Source organism: Mangifera indica, chromosome 3 (assembly GCF_011075055.1).
Source record: "Mangifera indica cultivar Alphonso chromosome 3, CATAS_Mindica_2.1, whole genome shotgun sequence".
Lineage (NCBI taxonomy): Eukaryota > Viridiplantae > Streptophyta > Magnoliopsida > Sapindales > Anacardiaceae > Mangifera > Mangifera indica.
The window spans coordinates 20849-44466 of record NC_058139.1 but is presented as its reverse complement, the minus strand read 5'-3'; the positions used below and the strand labels follow the sequence as shown (position 1 = coordinate 44466).

The 23618-nt window shown below is 35.5% G+C and overlaps 1 long non-coding RNA gene and 1 pseudogene across 1 annotated transcript; both read right to left on the bottom strand.

The window, feature by feature from the left end:
• Positions 1 to 4131: 4131 nt before the first annotated feature.
• LOC123210639 lies at positions 4132 to 6133 on the bottom strand (annotated as a pseudogene).
• A 9967-nt stretch (positions 6134 to 16100) lies between these two features.
• LOC123210967 lies at positions 16101 to 18747 on the bottom strand. The gene is made up of 3 exons (XR_006501310.1): positions 18319 to 18747; positions 17593 to 17723; positions 16101 to 16377 (listed from the first exon to the last, which is right to left on the bottom strand). It is a non-coding gene; the product is annotated as an uncharacterized LOC123210967 (long non-coding RNA).
• Between the last annotated feature and the right edge of the window lie 4871 nt (positions 18748 to 23618).

Sequence of the window (23618 nt, the reverse complement as noted above, 5' to 3'; positions counted from 1 at the left end):
CCCCGACGAAGTTCTTCGTCTTCCACTGCTTATCCGATGCCGATCAGACGTCCAAATGGGAGGAAAGAGATCGCCGGGAGGAGAGGATGCTTCGGTAGGGAGAAGTCGTCAGCAATGGAGCCGAAGATGTCGTCGGAGATTTCAAAACAAAACCCTAGAGTAAAACTATGATTTTTTAAAACTTAGGCTGGGGGAAAATTTTAGTTTTTAAAGTTTATGGGGGTAAAAGTAGATTTTATTTTAGTTTATTTTTAATATTATAGAGAAAATGACAATTTTACCCTTACCACCGTTAGAGTTTTATTAAATTTAACCAGTCATGGGTGGGTGTTTGATATTTTCATAATTAAAGAGTGAAAACTTGAGATTACAATATACTTTGGGTGGGACATAGTCGTTTGGCCTTAAAATAAAGCAAGTTATGTACTGTCGGTCCCATCTGATCATCTCAAAAGCTCCATGTGATAGAGGCCGTAGGTTTATTACAACAACGGTGTTTGTTAATTGAATTTAACAAAGGCTGTAATGGAATGTGAAACAGTAAGGTTGAGGTCCTTTGATAATTTTGATTAATTATATAATTAAAGACAACTAAACTAAACCAGCATTATAATATCGTAATGAAATATACAAAAGGAAAGGAGGCCTGGAGGAGGCAGACAATAACAGATCGGTACAGCTGTAAGAGGGCCCCAGGTGCTAGTAAGAACGTGCGTGGCGTTTCTCCCGGATTTGTGAACCACCCAACTGCCCGGCATCTACCCAATTATGCTATGCCCTAAATCGGTGCACATGCCTCTTGCTTCTCATTTTCATCTTCCTCTATTCGGCATATCCAACCCCCAATTACCTCATTTATTATCACTGGTTAGGGTTAGATTCAAATCGAATCAAATTTGAATTTGGTTTGGTTCATATAAAGTTGACTCGAGTTTAAGCTTGAACTCGATCGAACTTAGCTAAGATCGATTAGTTTTAGACTTGATCGAGTCGAGTTTAAGTTTGACTCGTTTTTCATTATCAAAACAACGTCGTTTTAATACATATTGATCAAAACGATATCGTTTTGTATCAAAAATTTTAATTAGAAAATCTAACGAGTAGCTCGAGCTCGAGCTCGGCTAAGGCCGGCTCATTTTGGACTTGATTGAGTCAAGTTTGAGTTGACTCGATTTAAATCCAATCCTATCACTGGTAATGCTATAACGTTTCTTTTTAGGAGAGAAATCTCATTTGAGCCAAATTGGATTAATCTTTTCTAAATTGAATTAATCAATTCGAGTAAATAAAAAATCAAATTTTATCATTAATCTTACAATCAATATATTAAATAAATAAAAGTATAATCTTGATAAGGCCAAACTTAAAGTTGATTCGCCCATGCTTCCACTGCCTAAAGCAACTATCATGCAATTAATTAACCTCCAGCATCTGTAAGGGTTTTGTACGTTTGTCTGAAAGAGAGTGAAGTAACCGGAATGGAATTGTGATGAATAAGAAATTTGCATATTTTAATGTTATAAGAAGAAAGGGTCTATCCTGCAAGGCCCAGCCCCATCTTCTTCAAGTAAATTGATATGAAAGGAACGACATTGCTCGATTATTCCACGTCGACTTTATAGAAGAAAAGGGCTTGTCCTGCAAGGCTAATTTTTTTTCTCTGTTTCTACATTCTTTCGTCCAAACAAAGTACGACTCATATTACTGTCCCCGTTAGGATTTCCTGAAATTACATCCCAAGGGTTTAACTCCACAAAAATCTAAAAACAATATTGCACTTTTTTCTTTTTTCCTCCAAGGAGTAGATTAAGTGACATTATAAGAGTTTATTTACCAAAATAAAATAAAATAATATGAGTTCCCTCAGACAACATTTCAAAATTAAAGTCTTAACTTAATATACTAATAATAGAGATAGTCTGACTCAAATAAAATTTTTCATTACCTAAAAAAAAATATATATATTCAACATTTAAAACAAATAGTAGAAACTCAAATCTACATATATTTAATTCAAAATTCTATTAATGAAAATCCCCAAAAGAAACAAATATTAGAAACTCAGATCTTGATCATTCTCAAATAGTGGGCAGAATTTCCTAGACAAATTCATTATCTTACTCCCAAGATTGCCAAAAGGCCCATTTTGATTAGGCACAATCCGTACATAAGGTTCGACCATGTCAAAAACAACTGGCTTGTTTGTATTTAGTGAAGCAAGTCTCTTGATGCAAGCATCTCCCTTCCCTCCGGAAGTTTACTCAGCCCTAGTTAAGTTCAATACCATTGGCTTCTGTTTCTGTCAATTAATTTGCTGTAGAAGAGACCAAGTTTTTAAAGACTTGATGAGCATAAATGCAAAACATAAGCATAATCACAAAGGCAAACATGTAATAATGTCTTAGTATATAATGTGCAATTACCAATTTATGTTCCGCAAGGATGTAGACTTATACATCATAATCAATTTCAGTTATCTACATCACAATTCTACCCAAGCTCAAAGACAATTACTTACTGACTTTCAAAAGCATCCATATCAGTCAAACTAATATTCGGACCCCTCAATGTTGATCCAAATAAGAAATTCTATACACAATCATATAAGCCGTGCCAGACAATTTTCTTTTCTTTCTTTTTTTTTTTTTTTTTTTTGAGGCAAAGGTCATCTATTATGTACATATCAAATGTAGTCAACCATCCGGTCTAATGGCCTTCTCTGTTCTATCATCCATCATAGCCATGCACCATATTGAGGACAAAATCATGAGCTAAGAGAAATCAACTCAAATTAAGTCAAATCAACTCAAGCAACAAAACCAGGACACTTTTCTCAATGACCCTAAGATAAGAAGTAAGGTTCATCTAGGGGTGGCTTTATTAAATCATGTTCACTAATAAAACTATACGTATATAGTTTTAATATATAATTTAAGTATACAAATGATATATTATTATGTGAATAAATGATATATTATCTATATATCTAAATTATGTACACATTAAATTACTCTTATACTAACATAAATTAAAAATAAACCTAATTACCTCAATTTCTAAAAACTGAATTCTATTGTTGCTCAATTTATCCAAAAAGAAACTAAGGCACAAGCAAAATCAGTTGTAGCAAAAGGGTTACAACAACCAGGTGCTCCACCTGAAGAATTGATTTGTGGAGCCCCCATGCGGACAATTCATATCCCAAAATGTTGAATATCGTGGTTACTATCTTCCTCCCAAAATGTCAACAGACAACAAATATCCTAATAAAAAGACCACCCAGAAAAGGGTTTGATCTAGCTTCCAAATTGGGAATGTCAGACATTTATTTACCAATTGAAGGGGAAGCATAGAAATTACCTGGTCAAGCTGTTGATAGGATTAAACTAAATATCTAGGAAAATTTAAAATGTTGTAGTCATCTTATTCTGTTGAAGGCATATCTTATTCTATTTTTATTTGTAGTTAGTCTATTTAAGGCATTTTACTGTAACATCCAATGGAATCCGTTATTTTTCATTTACGTCCTACAATACTTATATTCACTTTGTTCATGTTCCAAATACCATTTCTTCAATCATTATAGATTCAAGTGCGAAGATCTTGACAATCCACAAATCAGTTATCACCCTAATAGTTAGTACTAACATTAAGCTTGTCCTTGATAGAGTCAGATACTTTATGCCAATCATTTACTCTCATCAAGTTATATTTTGAGAAAATGCCATTACACTCTAAAACCTCCTTATTGCGTACTAATCTTGAGAAATTTTCAAATTCAATTCAATTATACCACTGGTCTTTCAAACAAAACCCATGAATGATCCCCCACAATCTTTTGTTTCCTTCATACCAAAAATAAATAAATAAATAAAAAGAATCACAAAATGAAACCAAAGAACAAACTGAGTACACAGAAAGTACAAACAACTCAACAATGTTAGAGGTACAAGGCAATTAAGTGAGCATTTCGTTTTGTCAAACTGGCAATATTAAGTTCATTTCATTAGCAATTTCCAATAGTTTGGTGTTGGTTTATAAGTAATTACCTTCTGAGTAAAAATGATCGCAGAAAATGCATTTCCAAACTGATGGTTAGCAATGATGCAATCTCATATCTTCAATCTGCACGCATGTGTTTTGAAAATGTTGGATGTAAGTTGTGTAATGGTCATTGCAAAACAGAGGTGAAGTTGATGTGGCTAAACAATGCAAAAAACTAAGGTAGTTGAGACCCTTCTTCTCTACTTAATTCACATTCTACATGGTTGTGCTCAAACCAAGTGCCACCATCTTGTCTAGTATTCACACAGAATCAATAACAGAACTTATAGCTCCATTCCCACATTGGCCAACTGTTATTTTAAGAATTTCATCATTGGTTTGGTTTATTTTGCAACAAAATCTACTAGGAACCTGTCCAAGGGCGTTGAAAACATTAGTAATTCAAACTGAGATCATACAAAGAAAGAAGAGAAAGAAACACACCAAATGCCAATGTTTCCTTGGAGGATAGCCCAAGACCTGGACATTCTTGACATGAAGCAGAGGAGGTGACTGTGGAAAGCAAAAAACTTTTCTTTTCAAATAATCTTTTCCTGTGGCTCCTACGTATGATCCTACGATAACATTGCCTTGCCTATCTATATCTTTCAAGAAAATAAAATCAGCTTTTAACAAAAAGATTTATGAAGATTCCTGGTGTCAAAGTCAAATTCATTGCGATGACTTATTCTATTACAAGCAGAGTAAGTCTTCTCAAGGCGGTCTAGGTCACGGGGAAGCACAATGTTTGGGTAGACTTGAACAACATACTGAGTGAAACTGAAAATGTATAAGAGCCTTCCCAGTCATAACAAATTGATCGCTGTAAAAAGCTCCTGGGATGCATTTTCATGGCTTTGGTAAAGAGTTTTAAACTAGCCAAAGATGTCAAACCAGGATAAAAAGGATCCACAGCTTCAACATGGTGAACGGATACAAATGGTGCGACAGGATGAGTAGATAGAAGACCATTTGCATTACCCCTAATATCCCCCTGCTATAAAAGTAAAACCAAAAAGAAAATTGCGGGATTCTATTTAAAAACAGCTAAGTCTACTTCTACTACAGACAAATGATGCAAATCACAAAGTATTAAAGATGGCAATTACCTGATGGAAGCCATACTTTACAGTTAAAAGTATGCCTAGTTCGGTAATATAGGCGTGGAGGTGGTCATCACTTCCACAAAGCTTAAGATATCTCTCATGACAGTCATCATGAATTTTGGAGAGGTCTTCAGCCAGCGGGTAGCAAATGGCAATCCCACCACCTCCAAAGGCCACAGAGGGACGAAAATAGGTATTAGCAGAGTGGCTCTTACAGGGGCTACCCATATACACCATCCAAAAGGATTATACTTGCCAAGAACAGTAACAAGATTAACTACATTGGAGACACTATCGTCACCACTGAGAACAAACCAACGAACATTAGATAGCTGGAGGCGAAAGCATTCAATGACAATGCAAGAGATCCAAAGTCTAGAAGTATGGCCAATGGGGTTGGTGCAGCAGGAGAGGGAAATGTCCTTGGAAAGCATAATAGGTGGCAAGGAATGGTCGTCCTTCTTAAAAGGAACCATGTTCTCCAACCAGACATGAGGATGCATGCTAAGAAGCCACCACAATCTTACCAACTCCTTGTGGTGTTTCCAGAGGCATGACGACCCAGCGATTCAAAGACTATGTGCTTCACAGACAAGTAATCTTCCTGCTCCCACTTGGACAGGCTGCTATTATTTTATTCAAAGCAAACTGTTTGGTTGACTTGTCTGTGGCAATAAACTATACCACACAAGAGAGACGTGTTGGAAGATACATGGCAAGCCAACAAATTGGAAACCTCGTAGCCCAAATGGTCCAGACCAATCAGCCTACGCATCAGAATTTGAAACTGAGAAATCCAGCAATCTCCATTTGCCAGCAGACTGGATTGCACTTTTGCACCAACTCCTGAACCAAACCAAAGTGTCAAAAACCTTGGATACAACAGGATCTTCTAAACCAACAACATCAGTTGCCCAAAAAGGTAATATAAGACACTCTTTGTTATCTAAAAAACTTGGTGAAAACTTATGGATTGTGGACATAGGTGCTTCAGACCATGTGACAGGATCAATAGATACTCTATCAACCTATGGGGCATGTGATCGTAACATTAATATTTCAGTGGGAAATGGTATAGTATCTTTAGCAATAGGTCAAGGAACAGCTTATTTATCAAATTTAAAGTTGAAATCTGTCTTATATGTGCCAAAATTGAAATGTAATCTGTTGTCTATTAGCAAAGTGACTAAAGATATGAATTGTGGCGTGACATTTTTTCCGTTTCACTGTGAATTTCAGGACATGACTTTGGGGAAGATGATTGGCAGTGCTACGGAGAAGGATGGCCTTTAATACATTTCCGAAACTTTGCACAACTCTAAACTTGTGTTAATAAATTAGCTCTTTCTTCTATTTCACATTATGATGTTATGTTATAGCATAAGCGTTTAAGTCACCCTAGTTTCCTATACCTTAAAGCCTTGTATCCTCAACTTTTTGTCAATAAAGAAAGAAGTTCATTTCAGTGTGAGCATTGTGTTCTATATAAATAGCCTCAAAATAACTATTTGATGCATTCATATAAACCTTCCAAACCATTCCATTTGATACATAGTGACATTTGGGGTCCAACACGCACACCTAGTTTGACTAGTACGAGATGGTTCATCACTTTTATAGATGACCACACAAGGGTTTGTTGGGTTTACCTCTTGAAAGAAAAGTTTGAGGTCTACACTGTTCAAACAATTCTATAAGCTCATTTAGAATGTTTTTCAATCTTCAATCCATGTTCTTTGTACAGACAATGATCAAGAGTATTTCTCTAATGAATTCAACCAATATCTTTCTAAAAATGGAATTTTACATCAAAGTTCATGTGCCTATACTCCCCAACAAAACGGGGTGGTTGAAAGAAAGAATTGATATCTTCTAGAAGTTGCCCATTCTACGATGTTTACAAGTTCAATGTCAAATATATATTGGGGGGAGGCAGTACTTACAACATCCTACTTGATCAACCGTCTTTCCTCTAAGATCCTTGCATTTCGGACTCCCTTGAGTACTCTACTAGAATACTTTACCTACACTAGAATCCTTAACTCTCTCTCCCCTAAAGTCTTTGGTTGTACTATATGCGTCCATAATTACCACCCCAACCACAATATACTTGAGCCTAGAGCCTTAAAGAGTGTGTTTGTTGGATACTTTCCAACACAAAAAGGATACAAGTGCTATTGTTCATCTTTTTGAAATTTTTTTATTTCTTGTAATGTATCTTTCCTTGAAAATCAACCATTCTACACCAATGCTTCTCTCTAAGGGGAGATATCAAGAGAATAAAGGCATTGGGATCATATTATTTCTCTTCCTATATCACTTTCGACCCCTCAACCAAACCCTCAACCTATATTTGAACCGGAAGTCGTAACTGTTAAACCTGCCTAACCCCAAGTGACCGAACAAAGGAAAGAACATAATTCTGAAAAACCAATTATGGTTTACTCTCGAAGGCCTAGAGCTCCTCAACAAAGCCAAGAATTGAACCTGGAGTTAAGTCCACCCGATGAAGCCGTAAGGGAGGACATCGTTATGGTCAATGACTTGGACATGCCCATAGCTCTTTGGAAGGGAGTAAGATCATGTGTCAATTATTGTATTTCTAATCAGTTGGCATATTCAAAGTTGTCACTGCAATTGAAGGAATTCACTACAAGCATTGACCAGGTGGAGGTTCCTAAAGATATACAAAGTGCCTTACAAGATCCCAAGTCGAAGCCGGTAGAATTGGAAGAGATGAGGGGACTAGTTGAAAATGATACATGGGCTGTCATGGAGTTAACCAAGAATATGAAAGTCGTTGGAAACAAGTGGGGGTTTTCAATAAAATACAAGTCCAATAGGAGCATTGAGAAGTAAAAGGCCAAGTTAGTTGCCTAAGGCTTCACTTAAATTTATGAGATAGATTATGAGGAGACTTTTGCTCCAATTGCCAAGTTAAATTCCATTAGAGTTTTTTAGGATTAAAGTGTATGTGAAGAAACAAAGGAAAAATAGAGCTGAAGAGAGGACAGGCGACAGTATTCAAGAAGAAACAAATGGCAGACAGCTGTTGGCAAAGAAAGCCTGGAGGAAACGGAAGGAAGACAAGAAAAAACAGAGGTGGATTCAGGGACAAAACTGACATTAACAGAAAAAAGGATAACAAAGATGCAACTGTTTAAAGGGACACCCAGAATGTCTCAGCCAAAAATGGCAAACCAAGAAAAAAGGTCAACTGGGAAGGCAATAAGGAAAGATATAGCCCTGGGGGGAACCACGGGAAGGGGGCAGAACAAGGAATGAAGAAGAATTAGAGTGTGGAGAAACCAGTCTCTCGAAAGCTGGAGTTGTTATGTGCTGTTACGAATTTAGTCAAATTTTGGGTTAACTGTGGGGCGTTAGCATCTGTTGGTGTTAATTACTTTTGTAATATTTGTGTTGGTAGAAACATTGAAACTGTGAACTAATATCTATATTCCAGAAAATTATCAATACAAATATCTCTCATATCCATTGTTCTTGTTACAATTTGTAAATATGTGCATTAGTGGATATAGAGCTTAATTATAGGAATTAAGTATGGTAGACGCTGATTTTAGGATCTCAATTATAGGAATCAAATATTTTGTTTCCTAGTCTAGAATACCTAATGTGTATATATAAACGTATCTCTGTAATAGTAAAGATATGAATAAAAATATATTCTGAATTTCAGTTTCTACATGGTATTAGAGCCCGGTTTGCCCTAGTGTGCAAATTCAGAAATTTCGTAGCCCTAGAGAGCAATTTCGTAGTTCACCAGTGTAGAGTGGCCATTAGTTCTCACCGCCACCCTAGAAAGGAGTGCGCTTCGCCGATCGTCAGTTTCCCAGAATCCGGTTACCGGAAGCTCAGCGCGTGACCCACACGCGCTGCCTGTTCCTTCTGAAAACGAACACTAATATTGGGCAACCTTGAAGCAAATTTTGTGCTACTTGAAGGGTGCTCCTAGACGTGGTATATTGTATGGAAATCATGGTCACACTAATATTGAATGTTTTTCAGATGCAGATTGGGCAGGTTCCAAGATAGATAGAAGATCCACCACTGGTTATTGTGTCTTTGTTGGAGGAAATTTGGTATCATGGAAGAGCAAGAAGCAAAGTGTTGTGTCCCGATCTAGTGCAGAATCAGAATATAGAGTTATGACTCAGTCCGTGTGTGAGATAATGTGAGTATATCAACTCTTGACTGAAGTAGGTTTCCAGATGTCCTTACCAACGCAATTATGGCGTGATAATCAAGCTGCTCTTCATATTGCCTCTAATCCCGTGTTTCATGAACGAACTAAACATATTGAGATTGATTGTCATTTCGCTCGAGAGAAGATTCAACAAAACTTTATTTCTACAAAATATGTGAAGACTGGAGAACAGTTAAGGGATATTTTCACTAAGACTATAAATAGGGTTCGGATTGATTATATTTGTAACAAGTTGGGCATGATTAACATCTATGCTCCAATTTGAAGGGGAGTGTTACAGAATCTGTAAATATGTGCATTAGTGGATATAGAGCTTAATTATAGGAATTAAGTATGGTAGACGCTGATTTTAGGATCTCAATTATAAGAATGAAATATTCTGTTTCCTAGTCTAGAATACCTAATGTGTATATATAAACGTATCTCTGTAATAGTAAAGATATGAATAAAAATATACTCTGAATTTCAGTTTCTACAGTTTCCAAACATATTCTGTTACATTGTCGTCGGAGTGATTCATTGACGTTACAATTAATTGAACGAATAGTCGCGTGTGGCGCCAGCGAACCAGGTCTGTATCAACGTGGTATCAGAGTATGACAAGGATGGAAAATCAAGTGGAAGGACTCGAGAAAGAGATGTTTACAGTCCAAGAAAAAATGATAGAGGTGGGAAGTAAATTGGAGGAGATGAACCGAGATGTCGGAGCCAAGATGACGGAAACACAAACTCAAATGGAAGGGCTGGAAAAAAGTGTGGAAGTCATGAGGGGGTACCTTTAAGACTTGAAGGAAGCCATGGTAGGAAGGAACGGTGGCGATAAAGGCAAAGCGCCGATGGGATAGGAGACCTCCCCCTCCAACCCGACCCCTGAAGAACCCATACCAATACCAGTCCCTGACAGAACCGAAGAAATAGCTGAAGAAGACGAAGCTACAAACAACGAAGGCAAAGGAGAGATTCATAGCGGAAACATGCATCGAGATTTCCAATATCGATGACTAGATCTACCTCTCTTCGATAGAGAAAATGGTCTAGAATGGGTGGAGAGAGTGGAGCGCTACTTTTTTGTTAATCAACTAACAGAAAGAGAAAAGTTGACTGCTACTGGATTTGCATGGAAGGAGGGGCATTCCACTGGTTTCGGTGGAGAGAAAAGAGGCAACCGTTCTCCAATTGGGAAGAATTTAGAAGCGAAGTGCTGAAACGCTTTCAACCAAACAACGCACGAACGGCGCAAGAAAAATTATTCTCCCTCAAACAAACGAACACAGTGCGTAAGTTTCGGAGTTGATTCAAACTCCTTTCGGCGGCTGTTGACGGAGTTTCAGAGGAGATACTTACTGTACTTTTTTTGAACAGTCTGGTGGATGATATACGTGAAGAAATTCGGCTTTTCCATCCAAAAACACTGGAAGAGACGATGGAAAGGGCTGTTGAAGTGGAAAGGAAGAATATTGTGATAAATGGTAGGCAAACCACCCAATCTGGAAAACCAAGCCCAAAACAATCATATGGACTAGCCCGATCTTCACCCAACTCAGGCTTCTCAACTAACCCAGCCTACTTTAGCACCTCAGCTAAACCCATGCAATACCCAAACTTCAACCGCTCAACCCAATCAGCCCAGCCTCCAACCCAACCATTTAATCACCCAATTTCTAACCCATCTCGTTCCCAAATTAATCAAAACTTCCAATCGCACAAACATAAACCCAGCCACAACAAACACATTCAGAGCTCCAACAAATTCAGGTGTGACTTCTTCCAATTAGAGAGGAGAAAAAGGGTCACGGTGGTTGTCCAATGAAGAGTATCGAATGAAGATAAAGAAGGGTCTGTGTTTTAGGTGTGATGAGAAGTTTGTGCCGGGCCATCTGTGTAAATTCCGACAATTGAGAGTAATGATCAGTTGTGAAGAAGAGGCAGATGACAATGGCGAAGATAATGATGCCGAACATGAGGCAATGAAGGGGAGGGAATTGGAAGCAAATTTGAACGTCAGTTCTGTGGCAGGTTTGGTGTCACCAAAAACTATGAAATTATTATGAGATTTAGAGGGCAAAAAGGTAATTGTTTTGATTGATAACGAAGCCACGCATAATTTCATTTCGGAAAAATTAGTGGCTGAATAGAGCATCCCTGTTAAGGCAGCTAAATTCTCAGTAGTCTTGGGGGATGATAGGAAGGTGAAAGGGATAGGAAAATGCGACGGGGTGAAATTGACCATCCAAGGGGTGACACTACAACAAGATTTTCTGCCATTCAGTTTAGGAAGCATAGATATAATTCTTGGAGTAGAGTGGCTCAATCGTTTAGGTGAAGTGAGAATCAATTGGAAGAGTCAAACAATGCGATTCGAATGGGACAACAAGAGAGTCATTTGGTAGGGAAAGTGGTCTTTGTTAAGATTGGAATCTTCTTTTAGATTAATAGCAAAAATTATCAATGTGGAAGATGAGTGCTATTTGATAGAGTAGGGACTAGTAACAGAGGAAAGTGAAGATTGTCAGAAGCAAATTCTTCTCGAAATAGTCGAGTTGTTGAAAGAATTCACAACGACATTTGGAGAACCGAAAGGCCTACTGCCAAAGAGGGACAGGGATCACGCTATTAGACTAGTGACAAGAGCCCAACCACCCCACTTACGACCCTACAGGTACCCATATTATTAGAAGGGAGAGATAAAAAAAATTGTATAGGAGATGTTGGCTGCAGGAGTAATCCGCCCTAGTGTCAGCCCGTATTCAAGTCCTGTTATTTTAGTAAGGAAGAAGGACAGGGGATGGTGGTTTTGTGTGGATTATAGGGCCTTAAACAAACTTACGATACTTGATAAATTCCCTATGCCAACTGTTAACGAGCTACTCGATGAACTCGCTAGAGCAGACATCTTCAGCAAGTTTGATCTCAAGTTAGGTTACCACTAGATTAGGGTGAGGGATGAAGACATAGAGAAAACTGCATTTCGCACTCACGATGGGCATTACGAATTTCTCGTGATGCCTTTTGGGTTATCGAACGCACCTGCGACATTCCAATGCTTAATGAATGACATTTTTCAGCCTTACCTTCGCAAATTTGTTCTCGTATTCTTCGACGACATTTTAATATATAGCAAGGGGATTAAAAATCATTTGTGCCACTTGCGAACTGTCTTGAATACACTTTCAGAACACCAGTTGGTACTGAATCCAAAAAAATGCATTTATGGGCAGAGCAAGGTTAAGTATCTTGAGCATGTTATTTCTCACAAAGGGGTGGAAGCAGACCTACGAAAAATCAAAGATATGGAATCATGGCCAACACCGAAAGACATACGTGACTTGAGGGGTTTTCTAGGGTTGATTGGGTATTACCGGCGTTTCATAAAAGACTATAGTAAGGTGGTAGAACCACTCACCAATCTTCTCAAAAAAAATGTTTTCTATTGGAGTGAGACAACATAAGAATCCTTTGAAGCTTTGAAGAGAGTTGTAACCACTATACCGGTCTTGGCAATGCCAAATTTTTCCAAGGAGTTCGTGGTAGAAACAGATGCATCAGGAATAGGGTTAGGTGCAGTATTAATGCAAGAAAGGAGGCCGATTGCATACCTTAGTAAAACACTGTCTCAGAGAAATCGAAGTAGATCAATATATGAGCATGAATTGATGGCAACTGTGTTGGCATTACAGAAATGGAGACATTATTTATTGGAGAGGCATTTCAAGATTCGAATGGATTGGCGTAGTTTAAAATTTTTGACAGAACAACAAATTATTAGCCATGATCAGCAGCATTGGTTAGTTAAATAACTTGGATACAACTTCGAGATCGTATATAGGCCGGGGTGTGAGAATAAGACAGCAGATACGCTCTCTCAGAATCCTAGATTTGTTGAAGAATTTAAGGCCATATCGGCGCCTAAATTGGGAACTGAAGAAGGGCTATTGCGAGAAGTTGAGAACAACAGCAAGCTGCAACAAAAAATTCAGGCTGTTCTGCGTAAACCATCAGAATTTCCTAAATATTCAGTGCGTGGAGGACTGTTTTTTTATAAAGATAGGTTGGTCATCCTAGGTGAGTCCTAATTTATTCTTAAGGTGTTAACTGAGTTTCACCTTTCTCTCATGGGAGGCCACTCTGGCTTCCTCAAAACTTATAAAAAGGTTGCAGCGGTTCTTTACTGGGAGGGTATGAAATTTGACACCAAAAAATTTGTTTCAGAGTGTGAAATCTGTCAAAGGATGAAGTATGATACTATGTCTCCTACTGGACTTCTACAACCCTTACCAATTCCATTATAGATTTGAGAAGACGTATCAATGGATTTTATCACTGAGCTGCCAAGAATCAAGGGAATAGATACCATTCTAGTGGTAGTCGATCGTTTATCAAAATATAGGCATTTCTTAGCCATTCGAAGGCCATATACCACACAAGACATCGCTGAATTATTTGCTAGAGAAATAGTACGTTTGCATGGGTACCCACAATCTATAGTCACTGATAAACATAGTGTTTTTATGAGTTACTTTTGGAGGGAGTTGTTTAAGATAGCAGGAACGACTTTGAAATACAGCTCAGCCTATCACCCGCAAACTAACAACCAAACCGAAGTTGTCAATCAAAGCATTGAAACGTACTTACGTTGTTTCTACAACGGTAAGCCTAAAAGTTGGCTTAATTGGCTTGCTTGGGTTGAGTATTGGTATAATACATCGTTCCATAGCTCCGTTGGAATGGCACCTTTCAAGGTAGTCTATGGGAGGGACCTTCCACCACTCTTTCGATGGGCAGAAGACAGTTCCAAAATTGAAGGGGCAAATGCTCTCATAAGGGACCGAAATTTAATCATTTCCGAGTTGAAGCAGGTCTGTATCAGAGTTCTTTTGTCTCTTGCTCCTAATTTGGAATGGGAGCTTCATCAACTAGATGTGAAGAATGCATTCGTTAATGAGGAAAAAGACGAAAAAATTTATATGAAAATATCTCCTGGTTTTGAAACAACAGAGAAAAAGGGTAAAGTGTGCAAATTGAAGAAATCACTCTATGGCCTTAAGCAGTCACCAAAAGCATGGTTCAAGCGATTTAGCACTACACTCAATTGGCTTGGTTACAAACAAGGATAAACTGATCATGTATTGTTCACAAAACATTCAAGAGATGGAAAGAAAACAATATTGATAGTATATGTGGACGATATTATAATCACAAGTGATGACAACCAAGAACTAAAGAATCTCAGGAAACAGTTAAGATTAAATTTTGAGGTTAAAGATCTTGGAAAATTAAGGTACTTCCTAAGGATGAAAGTAGCTACGAGTAGATAGGGCATTTTTATCTCTCAAAGAAAATACACTTTAGATTTTTTGAAAAAGACCGGTAACCATAGGAGCAAGCCAACTGGCACACCATTAGAAAAGGGTTGGAATGGGAATACAACTAGAAGTGAATCACCCGTGGACAAAAGAAGATACCAAAGACTAGTTGGCAAACTTATCTATTTGTCTCTCACTCGTCCAGATATTGTATATGTTGTAAGTGTTTTGAGCCAATTCATGCATTGTCCTACTAAAAAACATCCTGATGCAGTGACTCACATCTTGAGATACTTAAGGGGGACACCAGGTAAAGGCCTTTTATTCAAGAAAAATGAAGAAAGAGGAATCACGTGGTTTGCTAATGCAGATTAGGCAGGGTCTATTAAAGATTACAGGTCTACATCCGAGTACTACACCAAGTTATAGGGTAATCTAGTTACTTGGAGAAGCAAAAAGCAATCTGTAGTTGCTTGCAGCGGTGTAGAAGTAGAATATAGAGCAATTGCCTAAGGAATAGGCGAGGTAATTTGGCTGGAAAAGTTGATGAAGGACCTGCAAATGCCTCTATCTGTTCCAACCAAGTTGTATAGTTATAGCAAGTCAGCCATCAACATTGCCAAAAATCCAGTCCAACATGACAAAATGAAGCCTGTAAGAATTGATTGAAATTTTATTAAGCAAGAAGTCGAAAACGATGGCATCAATTTGTCATACATTCCTACAAGATCTCAAGAAGCTGATATCCTCATGAAAACTATGTTAAGTCCGGGATTTGAATCAACCATAAGCAAGCTAGGAATAATAGATATATATTCACCAACTTGAGGGAAAGTGTGGGAAAGTTAAATCCCAGATTTGTTGGGATTGTGATCTGACTATTTTAGGCAATTAATTATTACTAATTTACGAAGCCAAATCCTAGATTTGTGGGATTGTAATCTGTTGGGAACCTAATTACAAGAGTTTATCACCGCAGGCCCACAGGAAACAATACAGAAGGCAGCCTAGGGAGTATCGATAATGGCCCAGCTGAGAGCAAAAGGGAAGACCAAATGGATAAGGGCAGTTTGGACAAAGCACCCAGGCAGCTGAAATTAATTGAAACCTCTTTTACAGAATTCAGAGAAGAGCCTTCAGTGGTGGGGTCCATTGACGGTTAGGAGGCGGCACATAAAATGGGAAAAAGCATGGATGAGCAGCAGATTATGTTGGATGTTATTTTTTAGTTGCTGAATAGAATTGGAGAGGGCTGGCTCTCAAAACCCATTATTCCTGAGTTTATTTTTATTGCTGTTACTGTTTTTTATTGTTGTTATTGTTTTTGTTGATGTTTTGTGGAGATCCTTGTTGGTTGTGTTGATAAACTTATTATCGAAGCTTGAGCAAGATACTGAAATTTCTGTGATCATGGACATGGAATGAAATAGTAAAATCTGCTTGACTTTATTCAATAGAAATCTTTCCAGTTACAATTATATGTTACATGCAAATGAGAATGATGACTTAGTTCTAATTGCTCCTTCCTTTGCTTGGCTGTGAATGATTGATTGGGAGATTATTGAGTTGAGTTGATGCCGGAGAGAACCTAGAACATTGAGACTGCAGGAGGAGGTTGTATCTGGAAAACCTGCTGGAGGAGCTGTTGTGAACTGCTGGAACCTTCAGTCAGCTGGAAAGCTTGGCCATTCTTCCAGGTCTGTATCATAATCTGATTATTTAGACAATTAATTATTGCTAATTTGTTTCCTATTTACTTTTAGTAATTCATGTAAATTAGTAATTAGAACTCCTTGTAAATTAGCACTAATCCCTGTAAATTAGATTTGTAATTATAGGAAGTAATCTTGTATATATTCTCTAGTAATCAGTAAAGAAGTAAGCAAGAAATTCTTCTCTAAACTCTGCTTGTTTCAGAAATTAATTGCTACTGAAATGATGTCATTTTTTAAAATACAAAAACACCCCAAAAATGATGAAAAATTACAAGTTCACCTAAAAACTTTAAAAATTGAAATTTTCGCTCCTGCTAGACTGTATCTTACACAAATGATAACAATTTAAAATTATAAAAAACATCCCTAAACATTTGAAAAATTATATAGACAATGTGAAACTTAAAAAATTGATATTTTCACCCTTATTAGAGACGGACACTTGCCAAAACAATGAAATTATAAAAAAAAAAATGATAAACATCCCAAACTTTTTTCAAATTACTTCACCTTGAAACTTTAGAAATTGACATTTTATCCCTACCAAAAAATAATTGCTATGAAACGAACATCGTTACGATAACTATGAAAAAACACCCCAAAATTTTAAAAAATTACAACTTTACCTCAAAGGATAAAAAATTGATATTTTTACCTATGCTAGAAAGTAACACCATCCAAAATTATGACGCTTAGGAAAAGATTGAAACACCACCAAACTTTTTATAAATTAAATATACACCCTAGAACTTAAAAAATTGACATTTCACACCTAACAAAATCTAATTGCTATCAAAATTTGCCACATTTTGCAAAATACGAAAAGCACCCTTGAATTCAATGGCCCCATATTAGTTTTTAAAAAAAAAAATGTAATTGCGTATTCAAGAAAAACCAATTGCAGTTAATAAATAAATCAACTATATTTCTAATTGTCTGCGCTTGAAGAGCCAATTGCAGCATATTTGTTAATCAACAAACTTGGAATAGCCTATGCATGACGAGTATACTATACCATCTATAAGTTTTATAATGAATCCCGCAAAAATGAATAACTCCGTTTTTGACAATATTATTGTTCAAAATTTATAGTCACATTAATGATACCATTCAGCATAAATCTTCTGACAAAATTGAAGCAACTATTTGGATCTCTTTTTTCAGAAAAGAAATTCAGTAAACATATAATCAATACATACCTTAAAGAGTGACCCAATGGAAGAAAATTTGGATGATTTAGATGAATCCTCTGGAAATGAGGGCAATAAACCTGCTACAAAAGGACATTTTGAGGCGGTCAACAGCACCTCATGTATTGCCACTTCGTAATCTTTGTTTTTGTCAAGGAATAAATCAGCCAGATAAGTTACTTGAAAATACATTAACAACAAAAAAGCAAATGCTCCACTATATAGAAAAATGTAATTAAAAACATAAAAGAATACAGATAATATATATTTACCTCCTTCACATAGTGGGATATACTAAAACTAGTACGACATAGCTTAGGTTTTATAAACCGCTTCTTGTTTTTGAATGTCTGGTTTTTTATATTCATTATTAAGCATACTATATTTTTTACACCCACACATTTCTTAGAATCAGAAGTGTGGCAATTGAATTCCAAATTCTAATCAGAAGGGGTTGTAGAAGATTATAAAGATTTAAAAAAAAAAAAACCAAAACTAACCGTCCAATTAGGTGAAAATTGGCATATCACATAATAATATTTTGTACTGCAAAACACATCCTCTCTGATTGTTTATTTTTTTTATATATTTTTAGACTTCAATTGATTGAACTCATTTGTGTTAATATGAGATCAATCAATTTAAGTCAAAAAATTAAAGAATACATATGGAAACCCCAAACTATTTTTTAACCGAAATCGAAAAAATAAAAGAAAAACAAAATGGTATGCTAACCTTTCCATGGTGGAAGAAGACGAACTCCGAAAGTGGTGCCGACATGGTGTAGTCTCACATGGTGGAGGAAGATGGTGGATGAAGCGTTTTGGTGGAGATGAATATCCAAAAAGTAAACACCTTTTGTGCTATGTTGATTAGGACTGTCTTACTTACTTATAAGAGTAATAATATCATAAAACCTCCCAGAGAAGTGCTTATCAAAAACACCCATGGGAGCTTTGGATCAGCCCAAAAACTTCAGGAGGCTGTAACTTTGCGCTCAGACGTAAGAACGGGGCAAACTTTTTCTTAAAACGGGGTGGAATTGTGCGAGAATCACATCGGGAAGTTCCAATGAAGTTTGACAGCTGTTAATAGGGCTTAAAGAGCCTGTTTTGATGCTTGATTTTATGGATTAGTTTGAGGACACATTCATTCACATCTAGTAATACTTGTTAAATTGTGATTTGTCGACAATGTAGGGGTTAGAAAACAAGATTTCATAAGTATTTGATGACATGTGAGAAGGTCGAGCATGACTGGATGAAAAAAAGTTTTAGTAATCAAATGCAAGAAAAATATACTCATATAAACCACTATCATAACATTCATTGTATTATAACAACTGCGATTGTTATATCCTAGTGGGTGGGGTATATTCCATTACACTACTACCTGCGATGTCACAACCATGACACCATGACCCAAACCACACCACATAGCCCCATCATGACAGAAACCACCAATGCAATATTGATATCTAGTTTTATTCTATTGTGCACAATTGTTTGAATCAAAATCCTTTGAAAAAAATGGTGCCTAACAAAAACTTTTAAAACATTTTATGTATATATCAAAACTGATAATTTTTACTACTGTTAAAAAATTAAAAATATTGAAATGATGTCATCTTAATTATAAAACACCTCAAAACTTTTGAAAAATATATGTTCTAAATGTTAAATATTGATATTTTCACCAATATCATAACTTAAATTTATCAAAACGACGTTATTATAAAAAATATTGAAAACTCCACCCACTTTAGAAAAACTTACACATCTCACAACTTTTAAAATTGACATTATCATCCCTGTCAAATACTGAAACAGTGGAGCTTATAAAAAGGAAGTTGTTTCAAAAAATATCAAACACACCCCAAACTTTTGAAACATTACTGTAGAGCTTAAAACTTAAGTTGACATTTTAGCCCTTACTAGGACATCAAATTTATACAAACGAGGTCAAATTGAAAAATATAAAAAACATCACCAACTTTTAAAACAATTATACACCTTAAAACAACAAAAATTGTGTTTTCACCCTTGCCAGACACTGAAACTTATTAAAATGATGCTATTTTGAAAACTATCAAAAACAACACCAAATTTTGAAAGATTCATAGAGACCTCAGTGCCTTGAAAGTTGACATTTTAACCCTATCAAAAGCTAAACTTATTAAAACAATGTCATTTTAATTAAAAATGGAAATAACCCTTAAATCTCCATAAATTAATAACTTCACCTTAGTTAAAAACTTAAAACTTATAAAACAACGTTGTTTTGAAATTATCAAAAGCTCTCACAACTTTAAGAAAATTACATATATGCCCATATTCGTCGTTTTCCATAATTGAAAATTTTAAAACACAACCTAAACCCTAAACCCTTAAAAATTAAAAAGTGGCATTTCCACCCTGCAAGAAATTAACTTTTATCATTTCCACAGTTATTCCCATTCCATACTTATTGCCTTTCTCTTTCTCATTCATTTTCTTTTCCCATTATCATTTTAATTCCTATTCCTCTTACCGTTTTCATTACCATTATCTTTCCTACTATTTCTTTACCTTTTCTTATTTATATTCCAATGGTCTTTTGGTCTTTATCTTAATTTGATTTAATTAGGTCTGTCAATTGAGTCGGACAAACTAGAGTCTTGAATGTTTGGCAAAAAAATAAAAAAGTTTTGGACTAAACTATATTTGGGTCTTGGGTGAGCCTTGACAAAAAACTTGTTCATTTAGCTATCAAACTTGAAAGGATTAATAGGGCTAAAATGTGTGATATTAGTTAACTTATTTAACTATTATATTTAAGTATATGTTTATTAATCGTTTCACATTTGAGATGAAATAGGTTTGAAATAAGTTTATGAGTTTAAATGCTACATATATAGTGTAACTAAAACAAAAGTTTTTATTTTAAATTTTTTAGGTAAAATCTCTCTCTCTCTCTCTCTGTTTATAATGATTTTAAATAGTTTATATTCCAAGATTCAATTGTTTAACAGGAAATTTAATATATGAAACTATTGTGATAGTTTATATGACTGATTGAATTGATTATTATTAATTTAGTTATTTCATGAGTATTTTTATAGTTTTATGAAGTTGTAACTTGAGATCCAAAATAAGTTCAAAATAGGCATGAAATCCAATGCATTTTAAATTTAATAATGTTTATGCAATCGAAATTTTTAATGAATTTTATCAACTTATCATGTTTTGTTATTATTAGTCTGATTATTTTTTCAGAATAATTTTTTTTAATTTACTAAAAAGTACTCTACAATGAAAGTATTATATATATAAAAGTAATGTTATATATATACGTTTTTGAATATATAAATAAGTGTAAAAATGATATGTTATCATATGATTAGGTATTATTTTATCTTTTATTTAAAATTACTTAATCACTTAATGACAAAAATAATTATGTATTTGTAGTTATATACCTAACACATTATAAATAACGAGAATTTGTTAATATGGAATTTTAAAAGTTTTTTTTCCAGCATATGATACCTAATTTTCTCATTTTCAATGATTATGTGATGGGCTTCACTCTGTTAGTTAGTAGTAGACTTGATACATATTTAGGAATAAACAGGCCTTATCTTTCGAGCAAAATTTGACAAAGTTAGCCCAGAAATAAAGAAGTTGCCCCAGCTGCCACAACCCACATACTACATATCTGATTGAATTCAGAGCACAATTATTTCTTTCCAGTCAGCCCAACATTTAAAAAAAAAGAGAAAAAGTAATATGTGATTAGCATCGTATTATCAACACAGTATATGCTAATTTTTAAACTAAAGACTTTATTTTATTTATAATATTTATAAGTAATAAAAGATTTTGATAATTATTTATTATCAATAGTAATATAATAAATAATATAAGTAATAATCATATTATCACCTCCATCTTAAATATTTAAAGATTCTTGAAGTAATCTTTATTTTATTATAATTATATTCTTATTTATTAATTTTCAAGATAAAAATAATCTTATTTTTAATTAATATAATAAGTAATATAAAAATATTTTAAAATAATTATACACAAAAACATTTAAGTAAAATAATATATTAGTATTTTTTTATTACCTTTAACTAAAAATAATAATTATTTAATCAATTTTTATCAAATATAGTAATAATTTATATCTGTTGTTCTTTTAGATAACCTATCTTTAAGATAATTTTTTAATTTTGGTAATCAAATATTATCAAACTAAACACACCATAATTCTTTTGTTATCATACTTGAACAATACTATTACCAAAAAAATAAAAAAACTTTTCTCAAAATGTGAGAGTCAAGGAAAAACTGATTTCATTTTCTATCATCCATCACTAAATTTATCCCGCTTTTCCTTCCCCCCTTCTCTTACCCACCGAACTTTTCCTTTCCCGCTTATAATCATCATGACTGCTTGTTTCCAAACGTACTCATATTTTTAGTGAGGCCCTTTTTTCTTGCTTGGTCATTTTGCAAGTGAACACTTGTGGTGTTTACTAGTGGACTAGCATCCAACTCAAACTCTAGATCATTCTTGTTTAATATTGGGCCTTTTTGTGTTTTTTAATCTAATATAAAAGAATTAGTGAAATAGTCATTTGAGTTTGGTTTTTGACATGCCTGGTTTCTTTTTACAGATAGTAGGGAGCATGGTGGGGTGAGAAGAACAGGAGAATTTTCAAATCTAATTTTGTTCTGGGACTTGTCATGTAATGTAGCTCAACCAAGTAATCTGCATAAATTTTGCTACCATCTCTCTTCTTAAAATTTGATGCAATTTTTTTTATTCAACTTAAGATTTAAAATAAATTGAAGTCATCATCCTTGAGTTGTTATTCCAATGAGCCTATTTTCTTTTTCAAGAATTGATTAATACATTAGGATTAACATAGTGATAATTCGATCTACAATTTACATTTAGGGTTTAGGGTTTAGGGTTTAGGGTTTAGGGTTTAGGGTTTAGGGTTTAGGGTTTCAAGGGTTTAGGGTTTAGGGTTTCGGGTTTAGGGTTTAGGGTTTCGGGTTTCGGGTTTAGGGTATAGGGTATAGGGTTAGGGTATAGGGTACAGGGGGTTTAGGGTTTAGGGTTTAGGGTTTAGGGTTTAAGGGTTTAGGGTTTAGGGTTTAGGGTTTAGGGTTTAGGGTTTAGGGTTTAGGGTTTAGGGTTTTAGGGTTTAGGGTTTAGGGTTTAGGGTTTAGGGTTTAGGGTTTAGGGTTTAGGGTTTAGGGTTTAGGGTTTAGGGTTTAGGGTTTAGGGTTTAGGGTTTAGGGTTTTAGGGTTTAGGGTTTAGGGTTTAGGGTTTAGGGTTTAGGGTTTAGGGTTTAGGGTTTAGGGTTTAGGGTTTAGGGTTTAGGGTTTAGGGTTTAGGGTTTAGGGTTTAGGGTTTAGGGTTTAGGGTTTAGGGTTTAGGGTTTAGGGTTTAGGGTTTAGGGTTTAGGGTTTAGGGTTTAGGGTTTAGGGTTTAGGGTTTAGGGTTTAGGGTTTAGGGTTTAGGGTTTAGGGTTTAGGGTTTAGGGTTTAGGGTTTAGGGTTTAGGGTTTAGGGTTTAGGGTTTAGGGTTTAGGGTTTAGGGTTTAGGGTTTAGGGTTTAGGGTTTAGGGTTTAGGGTTTAGGGTTTAGGGTTTAGGGTTTAGGGTTTAGGGTTTAGGGTTTAGGGTTTAGGGTTTAGGGTTTAGGGTTTAGGGTTTAGGGTTTAGGGTTTTAGGGTTTAGGGTTTAGGGTTTAGGGTTTAGGGTTTAGGGTTTAGGGTTTAGGGTTTAGGGTTTAGGGTTTAGGGTTTAGGGTTTAGGGTTTAGGGTTTAGGGTTTAGGGTTTAGGGTTTAGGGTTTAGGGTTTAGGGTTTAGGGTTTAGGGTTTAGGGTTTAGGGTTTAGGGTTTAGGGTTTAGGGTTTAGGGTTTAGGGTTTAGGGTTTAGGGTTTAGGGTTTAGGGTTTAGGGTTTAGGGTTTAGGGTTTAGGGTTTAGGGTTTAGGGTTTAGGGTTTAGGGTTTAGGGTTTAGGGTTTAGGGT